This window comes from Tupaia chinensis, unplaced genomic scaffold (genome assembly GCF_000334495.1).
Source record: "Tupaia chinensis unplaced genomic scaffold, TupChi_1.0 Scaffold000709_1, whole genome shotgun sequence".
Taxonomy (NCBI): domain Eukaryota; kingdom Metazoa; phylum Chordata; class Mammalia; order Scandentia; family Tupaiidae; genus Tupaia; species Tupaia belangeri.
Window position 1 is genome coordinate 1736016 of NW_006160232.1, and position 10770 is coordinate 1746785.

General features: G+C 36.9%; 1 non-coding gene across 1 annotated transcript; it reads left to right on the plus strand.

The window, feature by feature from the left end:
• The first annotated feature begins 5796 nt into the window (after positions 1–5796).
• LOC114010095 (small nucleolar RNA SNORD87) lies at positions 5797–5880 on the plus strand. Its single transcript, XR_003551484.1, has one exon. It is a non-coding gene; the product is annotated as a small nucleolar RNA SNORD87 (small nucleolar RNA).
• Positions 5881–10770: the final 4890 nt, after the last annotated feature.

The following is a 10770-nucleotide window of genomic DNA, read 5'->3' on the forward strand; positions in this document are numbered from 1 at the left end:
AACATAAGACAGGTGAAGAGAGGTTCCAGTGGCCTTGATTGTGTCAGAGGAGGCCAGTATTGACCAGCTAGGCTTCAACCTGGCAGGAAAATACAGACATGTAAGCAAGTGCAGGCAATATTAGCCAAGCCTTGCCAAGACTGGGGCTACTTAGGTCAGCCCAGCCCACGCTGCAGGCCTACAGAATGTTGAGATAAATACACAACTGCCAAATCCACTAAGTTTTTAAGTTTTAAAGCATGAAGCAAAAAAGTAATAAATGCATAATCTACAAAAAGGGGTGTAAGTTATAGTTAGGAGGTATAAATGATAGTACTCTAATACGTATTAGGGTGATGATGCAATGTATGTATCAAGTACCTGGTAGAGAGAAGTTTGAATGTTCTGACAATAAAGAATGATAAATGTTTGAGGTGATGGATACATTAATTATCATGACTTGATCATTACTCAAATGTCAAAACATCATAGTGTGCCCCATAAATTTGGACAAGTATCTTGCTAGCTTATAAAAATGATAATGTATATTTGTATATATTAATATGAAACAAAATACCTCATATTGATTCTCTGATGAGTAATCATTATAGTTGACTTGTTTAATCAGTTTCTTAGACATTTGTTCCTAATATTGTGTCACTAGTATTTTTCTGAAGAACATAGATGTTTCTGTACAGTGTACTTTTTTTTTTTTTAAAGAGAGATGTTTGCTACTGGTCATGTGCACTCACCAGATACACAGTTTAGGCACGCACACACATGTGCCTTGAGCGAGTTTTAAGCTGCTGGGTCTGGGACTCAAACTGTGGATGGCTGTGTGGGACTCCAGTGCCACAATCACTCTACTACCTGCTGGCCCCTGTATGGTGTATTTTTTAAAAACTGCACATGTTTAATGTATGCAATTTGGTGAATATTTTACGTATGGATACACCTGTGAAACATTACCATAATCAAGGAATAAACATATCTATCACCTCTAAAAGTTTCCCTTGTGATTTTTTTTAGAGGTTTTGCCTTAGGTTGTGTGTGCTCACCAGAGAGAGAGAGAGAGAGAGAAAGAGATAGAGAGAGTGAGAGACAGAGAAAGTGAGAGGGAAAGTAAGAGATCACCCCTCAGTGAGGATGGCCATGGCCACACTGGAATTCCCGGGATCTTGGGCATGCACGCACAAGTGCCCGGTGTGACTTCTTGGGCATGCACGCACAAGTGCCCGGCGTGACTTTCCAGGACTCAAACTGCAGTCTGCAGTGTGGGAATCCAGAGACATAACTGCCACACCATCTGCTTGCTGCTTTTTTCTTTTTCTTTTTGATAAGAATGCTTAACACATGATCTACTCTCTTAACAAATTTTAATGTACACAGTTCTGTACTGTTAACCAAGGGCACTGTCAGATTACAGCAGATTCCTGAAACTTACTCATTTTTCTTAACTGAAACCTTACACTTACTGAACAACTCCCGTTCCCCCCTTCAACTCCTGTGAATTTGACTATTTTATATACCTCGTGTAAGCATAGAATCATGTAGTATTACTTTTATTCTTTTAAAAAGTATTGCATCATATTTATGCTTTACAGATGTGAAAGATTTATACCAGTTGACTCTTTTCTATATACCAAAATAGTTTAAAGAATATGATTGATGTGTAACAGACATTTTGAAAAATCTATATTGTACATGAACTTTCACATCAACACACCTGAGTAACCAGTATCAGATCAAGACTCAACGCATTACCAATTACTCTTGTGTATCCTATCACCCTTCCCAATTCTAATAGCACTGGTTAGTTTTATTTCCTTTTTGTATCTGGAATCATACAGTATGAAGTTATGTCTCATTTCTTTAACTGAACATAAAAAAATTAACATGCAGATGGTTCCGGTGAATACTTTTTTTTTTTTTTTTTACTGAAAACACTACTTTCCCTTTATAGAAGTATCTAAAAAGTTCTAAGCATATTTTGTTAAATGGAGGCTATTTATTTATTTATTTATTTAACAGAAGGTTCATGTACTTACTAGAGAGTGAAAGATAGGAAAAAAGGGAGAGAGATAACAACCCCCAGTGGGGCACGGTCTCTTTCCTCCATTTCTTCATTCTTCTAGGATTTTGGGCATGCATGCATGCATATGTATCTAGCATGTTTTTCAAGCCACCGGGGCTGGGATTCAAACTTCGGTTGGCCATGTGGGATCCAATTCCCTGTGCACAAGATTTAACTGTTACACTATGGAGCTGACCCAAGGCTATTCTTAATTCTAAGAATTTAAACATTTTTTCACATTGGATTGCATAAATATTCAGCCTCTGTATTTTTTATGTAAAAGTCTTTGCCTGCAGTTAGGCTATCTATCTTTCTTTGATGTATTTATTAGACAAAAATCATAAAATTATTTTTAATATTTTTTATTTTAATTTCTTTTATACATTCAATCACATATGTCACTTAGCTTGCAAAGTGAATATTCCAACACGTATACATTTCTCACCAGTCCAGTTGAGAATTTAGATGCTGAAAAATAGTTGAATTTATCAACTATTTTATTCCAGTTCAGAATATAGGTTTATCCAATTAAAATGAGGAACTTTTGTTAAAAGTGTCTTGACATGTTTACATATTCCAAGATACAATTCTGTAATTTCAGAATTACATCTTATACACTTCTTTTCCTTGTATCGTTTAGTACTATTCCCCTTTCTACAAAGCAGATATATTTCAATGCCTTTTAGTTTGCAAGATTTGTTTTTAACTTACTCAACTGTTCAAAGGTTGAAAATTTTTGCACTCCATTCACTGCATACTATGATTAAGGACCAAAGATTCCCTACCAATTTTGAATAAAATGTGACAAAAACTTGGGGAAAGTACTCACAAATGAGTTAAATTCTATTATAGGTCACTTAACTCAATTATAAAGTAGTAAAAGGGGAAAAAGACAGAAGTAAAACATTTAAGGGACATAGAAATACATACATATAATGGAAAATTGTTAATGTATATAGGAAGGTCTTTGAACTAATATACAGTGTATTCATGCTGGGGAAATTAATCTTGTATGATGTATTGATGCACAGTAGTTGAATGTAAAAATAATAACAAGGTAAAAAGAAGAGAAAAAAAAAGTAAAAAACTTAAGACACTTCTATTATCCAGTGGGGAAGAGACAGAAAATAAATGAGTTTTTATGCAGAAGGGTTATATTATTTATTTGTTTGTTTTTGGCATTTAATACCAAGTTGGCCAAATCTTTTGTAACTCCATTTTTCTGTGTCTGTATAAAAATATTTGCAATTTTTTGCTTTCATAAAAGTTTTTGCTATGTGCACATGTACTTCCTGGAGAGAGAGATAGAGATAGAGATAGAGATAGAGATAGAGAGAGAGAGAGAGAGAGAGAGAGAGGAGAGAGACAGTGGAAAGTTAAGTGAAAAATCACCTCTGATGGGGGATGACCATGCCATAATCCCTTCTCCATTCTCCTCCTGGGATCTTCGGCATGCATGCACAAGGGCCCAGAATGATTTTCAAGCCACGAGGTCGGGACTTGAACCTCAGTTGACCATGTGGGAGCCCAGTGACGTGACCATTACGTCATCTGCTGGCCCTCAATATTTGTAAATTTTAACAACTATAGTTCTATTTTGCTGGCAAGACCATCACAGCTTGTTGAGATCAAATTCTAAATGATGTGTACCAAAATTAACTGCAAATACACCTCTTTCCTAGGTTCCATAATTCATTAAGAACATTATTTTTTATCTGTTTATGATATTGTTAATAGTATTCTCAGCTGGACTGGTCTGAGGTGTATTTACGTTGGGTAAATTCTCTTTGCAAGCCAAGTGATGTATAGTGATCAAATGTATAAAATAATAATAATAATAAAAACTTTAAAAGACCATTATTTTTTATCATTAAACTGTGCTTCACTGAAGTTTGTATTATTAACACAAAAATAGTGTCTTCAAGTTAATGGTATCCACTGAATTTACAACAGCATTCACAATTATGCCAGATACTTCATTTTTGAGAATGAATTTTCAGGAGATTTACTGAATGAATGAAACTGTAAGAAAATTTAATTATTAAAATAACAAATGATTTCTTTGTTTGAAAGTTTTCATGATGCTGATATAAAACTGTCATCATTTTATGGGTGAAATTGGTCTTTTGCTATTGGAACTAATATTGCTTCACTTTTTCTTTGTACACCAAAACTGGAACTAAAAAAACGGGCTAAGATACCTCCAATGCAAATAAAAAGTCAGTTCACAGAGTGATACGGAAGCGCACCTCCTGTGGTCCAATTATTATTTTTTTAAAAAAGTTTTTGCTAATAGAGCATGTGTGCTCAGCAGAGAGAGAGAATGAGAGAAATCACCCCCTCCTTCCCCAAGGAGGATGGCCATGCTGCAATCCCTTCTCCTCCATTCTCTTCTTGGGATTTTGGGGATGCATGCACATGTGTCCAGTGTGATTTTCTTTTTTTTAAAAAAGAATGATTTATTTATTTAATTAATCATTATTAATATTTTCACATGAGTTTTGCTAGAGAAAGACAGAGAGAGAGAATGCAAGCCACCAGTTCTGGGACTGGAACCACAGTCAGCCATGTGGGAATTCCAGCTCCTTAACCACCACGCCACCTGCTGGCCCTCTCCAGTGTGATTTTCAAGTTGCCCAGTCTGGGACTCGAACTGTACAGTTGGCCATCTCCTTAACCTCCATGCCACCTGCTGGCCTGCTATTTTAAGTTATTATCCTCAGACACAGTCTGTGAAAGCAAGCCCTTGGGCAACTACAGCAGATTTTATCTTCCAGTTTTCAAATCCTCTGGACATTTCTATAACTCTGATGAGTGATGAATGCCTGCAAACATTTTATGCAAAATACATCTTAATCATCAACTTTCTTGAGTAATATGCATTTCTGTATTTTAAGTTTATTGCTACTGACAGTGTTTATTGAAAATATTAAAGTATTACACTAAACTGTACTGCTCTGGATTTGTATCACACAAAAACTGATCAAACCACCGTAGTGAAAACTTTTAGACTACCTTATGAATTCTCTATAGCAGGGATTTTAGGTCCTCATTTTATGAACATTTTTCATTTATATACAAGAGGCTGCCAATGCATAACACGTCAGTTTTGTGCACAGTCCTTCCATATTATGGCCTAGACCACAATCCAACTGGCCGGTACACCAAATGACTGCTAGAAACAGCACTGTTTAGAATTTCTCTCATGACCACCTTACACTTGAGAGGTTAGCTTTCAGGACCCACAGGTGGTGTGATGGTTAAAGTGCTGGGACATTCTCACATGGCCGACCAAGGTTTGAGTCCCAGACCTGGTGGTTTACTTTCTCACTTTCTCTCTTTCTCTCTGTGTGTGTCTCTCTAGTCAAATTAAAATAAATGAATAAATTACTAAAATTAAATAATTACTTTAAAAAAAGAAATTAGCTTTCTCTAGATCATATCTGATTTGATTTTTAAAAATTAAAATGGAAACTTATTTATTTATTTATTTTTAGGCCCGAGAAATGCATGCTTGTGATAGAAAGAAAGAGAGAGAGAGTGAGGGAACCACCAATGAAGTCTGGTCACATTGCAATCTTTTCTTCTTCCAGTTCTCCATTCTGTCAGGCTCCTGGGCACCTGCATGTGCTTGGCATGTTTTTCAAGCTGATGGAATGGACCCCGAGCTCTGGCTGGTCATGTGGAACCTGGCTTCCTGTGCATAGAACCTCTACTGTGGTATGATGCTAGCCTTGATTTTTTTTTTTTTAAACAGGAAATATCTTTTGCCATTTATCCAGCTGAAGATTTCCTTGAAGAAATAATTTAAAGATTGAGAAGAAAAATAAACCAGGGAGGATCCTGCGTGCTGTCTTTGGGCAGAGATTTTAGTCTCACAAGAAAAAGGAAAAGGGAGACAAGATATGACCGGTTTATCTCTCAGGTTTACATATATGTCAAAGTGGTAACCCTGTTCAGTGCACACATGTTTCACACAATATCAGGTGGTGTAAGCTGGAGGTATAAAGTATAGGTCTACCAAACTGCTACTAACATCAAATAAAAAAATTGAGACATTGACTGGGAGGCCTGGATGACAGATATGTAAGAGGACTTCAAAAATTTGTGGAAAAAGTGGAATTAAAGTATAAGTTTATTTTGATACAAAAATGAAATACATACATCATTTTTCATAAGACAGTTCTTTGAGCTTTTTGAAGATTCCTTTTATTTAGAGACTGTCTTGGAAAATTTTGAAATTGTAAACATGTTTTTCTTCCTTATTTATTCCGTCCCTTCTTTTTTACTTCTTTCTTTCAGAGCTGACCACTTGATTTAGGTAGTTTTTTTTTATGCTAATGCATTTTGCTGAGGTATAATTTATATACTGTGAAATACACTAATCACACATGAGTAATTGTTTGAATTTAAAAAGTACATAACATGCATGGGACCAGTAGTTAGCGTATTGGCTATGTCGCTGGACTCCCACGTAGTTGACCACAGTTCGTGTCCTGGACCCGGTGACTTAAAACTCACGCCGGGCGCGTGTGCGTGCGTGCCCAAGATCCCAAGAGGAGAATGGAGGAGAAGGGATTGCGGCGTGGCCATCCTCCCTGGAGGGTAATTTCTCACTTTCTGTCTCTCTGTCTCTCTCTGTCTGTCTGGCGAGTGCACGCTCCCTATAGCAAAAACCTCTCCAAAAAAAAAAAAAAAGTACATAACATGCAGATAGCCATCATACAGATCTAGAGATCAAGGATTTCCATACTCTAGCAAATCCCCTCCTATCTCTGTCCAGGTCATCATTCTTTCCTCACCCTCCACAGGCAGCCACTATTCTTGCTTTTGTTACCACTGATTGGATGTATTAGATTTGCCTATTTGAACTTCATAAGATGAAAACATGGCGTATGGACTCTGGCGTTTGTGTCTCTCCTCTCCCAGCCAACATAGTATTTTGAGATTTATCTATGTTGTTGCATGTATAAGTCATTCTTTTTTTAAAAAAATTGCTGAGTGTGAATATACTACAGTCTGTGTATCCATTCTTCAGCCCACACACGTTTGGATAGTTGTCAGTATCGAGCTGCTGTGAATAGAGCTGCTGTGGCTGTTCTTGTACAAGTCTTTTTGGGTAGATATATGCACTGATTACTCTTGTGAGTTTATTAAGGAGAAAGAATTACTGAGACATAAACAGGGATATATAACATTTAATTTTACGAGAAACTGGCAAATGGGCCCAGTCACTTTACACAATGCCATGTTGACAACTGCAATTACAGATAATTCCCCCACTGGAGTCAACATTGGTTAGGAAAAGTTCCATTCACTTCTTTACTTTTAATGGCCTCTTTTTAGTGAAGCAGGACCATGTGACTAGTTCTAAAGAATGGGCTGAAACAGTGAATGTCCCTATGTAGTTCAGTAGTTTTATTCTCTGCTACACTGACTGAGGAGTTTGCATGGGTCCTACAGTGAAGTTACAAAATTGTGGTGCTCTCTAAGCCTGGACCTTATGAATACATGGAGCAAAGCCCCATGTCAATTTATAGACACCAAGAATTTTGATCTGTAAATAAAACGGATTATTTTGGATCTGATAATTCCCACAGCAAACCTAGCCTATTCTGACTAAATTACAAACGCACAGATAGATTTTCAGCATTGTTAACCCTTACAATAATCCTTTTTTAAATGTTTGGTACCTTTTTTTTTTTTTTTTGAGAGATTTTCACTGTAGGGCGCGTGCGCTCGCCAGACAGACAGAGAGAGACATAGAGACAGAAAGCGAGAAATCACTCCCCAGGGGGGATGGCCACGCTGCAATCCCTTCTCCTCCATTCTCCTCTCGGGATCTTGGGCACGCACGCACACGCGCCCAGCGTGAGTTTTAAGCCACCGGCTCCTGGACACGAACCGCGGTCGACTACGTGGGAGTCCAGCGACATAGCCATTACGCTAACTGCTGGTTCCCATGTTTGGTACCATTTTTATTAATCTTCAGTTTCAGTGGAAAAATAAAACCTTTTTCAAATGCTCCTGTCATCAGAAGAGTTCTAGTTAATTGTGTGTGTGTACATATATGTCGTCGTGTTTTTTGGTTAGCTAGTTAGTTTTGAAGTGCAGCAAGAGACTAATACCACTTACGATAATTCTTTAACGTAAAAAATGTTATTTTTTGATTTGAAGAAACATATTCTGAGAAGGTGAGATATTTTCTCAAGTTACAGATCTAATAAATAGAGAGAAAGCATACATATTTTAACTCTAAACCCCATGTATTACTGAGCTATCCTTTGTCAACTAGATTTTTTTATTTTAGAAATTATATAGAGGAGCTAAAATAAAGAACAAAAAAAATACTTTCTTGCTCAACTCTTAGATTTGCCATGATATGCACATGCATGATGATGATGATGCTTGGCAAAAATTCATTCAGAAGGAATAATTTATTTATTTATGGCTTTACTGAGGTCCAATTAAGAGTCCAAATGCCTGCACATATTTAATGCATAAAACTTGATGAGTTTGGACATATGCATACGTGCATGATACCATTAGCACAATTAAGGCAACAACCATGTCTGTCATCTCCTGAAGTTTCCCGTGTCCTTTTACTTTTATTTTATTTTATTTTTTTGTAAGAATACTAAACATGAGGTCTATTGTCTTTATTGGGTTGGTATTTATTATTTATTTATTTATGTATTTATTTATTTATTTAAGCCGGTGGCTTAAAACTCACGCTGGGCGCCTGTACTTTTGGTGTTAAGTCCATGAAGTCATTGCTAAGACCAGCTCATAAAGCTTTTCCTTTGCACGTTCTTCCAAAAAATGTATAATTTCAGGTTTTACATTTCAGTTTTTAATTAATTTTGAGTTGATTTTTATGTATAGGTAAGGCAAGTCCAATTTCATCTTTTTTGCATGTAGCTATCCAGTTTTCTCAAGACCATTTTTTGAAGAGAGTATCCTTCTTTCGTTGTGTATTTTTGGCACCTTTGTGAAAGATAGGTTGACATACATGCATGAGTTTATTTTTGGGATGCCTATTCTACTCCTTGATCTATATGTCTGACTTTATGCCAGGACTGTAGTATTAAAATTATTGTAGCTTTGTAATATGCTTCAAAATTATGAGTGTGATACTTCTAGTTTATTTTTCTAATGATCACCTTGGCTATTATGTGTATTTTGCTGTTCCATATGAAGTTTAGAACTCTTTTTTCCATTTCTTTAAGAAATGTCATTGGGGGACCAGCAGTTAGCATAATGGCTATGTCGCTGGACTCCCACGTAGTCGACCGCGGTTCAAGTCCCAGACCCGGTGGCTTAAAACTCACACTGGGCGCATGTGCATGTATGCCCAAGATCTCGAGAGGAGAATGGAGGAGAAGGGATAGTGGCGTGGTCATCCTCCCTGGGGGACTATTTCTCACTTTCTGTCTCTTTGTCTCTCTCTGTCTGTCTGGCGAGCGTACGCGTCCTATAGCAAAAACCTCTCAAAAAAAAAAAAAAAAAAGGAGGGAACCAGCAGTTAGCGTAATGGCTATGTCGCTGGCCTCCCACGTAGTCGACCGCGGTTCAAGTCCCAGACCCGGTGGCTTAAAACTCACGCTGGGCGCATGTGCATGTATGCCCAAGATCCCGAGAGGAGAATGGAGGAGTAGGGATTGCGGTGTGACCATCCCCCCTGGGGGGCGATTTCTCGCTTTCTGTCTCTATGTCTCTGTCTGTCTGGCGAGCGCATGCGCCCTACAGTGAAAATCTCTCCACAAAAAAAAAAAAAAAAAAGGAAATGTCATTGGGATTTTGATGGGAATAGCATTGAATCTGTAGGTTGCTTTGGGAAATATGAACATTTGAACATTTTAAACAACATTTTAACAATATTAAATCTTCAAATATATGAATGTTGGATGTTTTCCCATTTGTGTCTTTTTAAAATTTCTCTTATCAATGTATAATAGTTTTCAGTGGATAAGTGGCAGCAATTTAGAGAGACTACTAAGTGATACATTAGGACCTTATCTTCAAGGAGTCCACTATATGATGTGAACAATAAATGCTTATTTCTCTAATCATAGAGGCCATTTTTACCTGAGAAAGTATTAACAATTACTATTATTTACTACAAGTCTACTATTGCTGATTTTGCGAACCCTGGAAATGAGTTTATTAAAATCCTTAAGTGTCATGAGTCAGGCACTGTGTTTAGGAGGAGCAGAAACAAAGGAAATAGAGATGCAGAATCCAGAGAATTATTACTTGAGAAGTGTGTATTATTAGAAACCATTTATAAAGACACAAGGGGAACAGTAGCCAAAAGAGTTCACCATTTCCCTTACTACTCTATCTGTGCTAATTAGAAATTCCAGTGGGTTCACAGGTTCTTTTCATTAACTTCCTTATAATGTTGGCAAGTTATTCATACTATACTTAATCTCCCATTACTATTATTCTTAGCTATACATTTCCACAAAGAGTAAAAGTCAGTATTAATAAGAACAGTTACTGAAAGAGGAAGAAAGGACAATTGAGAAATCCAAGCACAGAGTTGTTGGGGAATATGAATTGGATGTGGTGATTGGTTCCTTTATGACTGCACTACTTTTAACTGTGTGATGTCAGAGAGTAGCCATAAAACTTGGAGAGTTTGGGTGTGAGTTGAAGAGGGAGAAGTAAAAAAAAAGAAAGGAGAAGGAGTCAAATAAACTCCAGTGAACTTG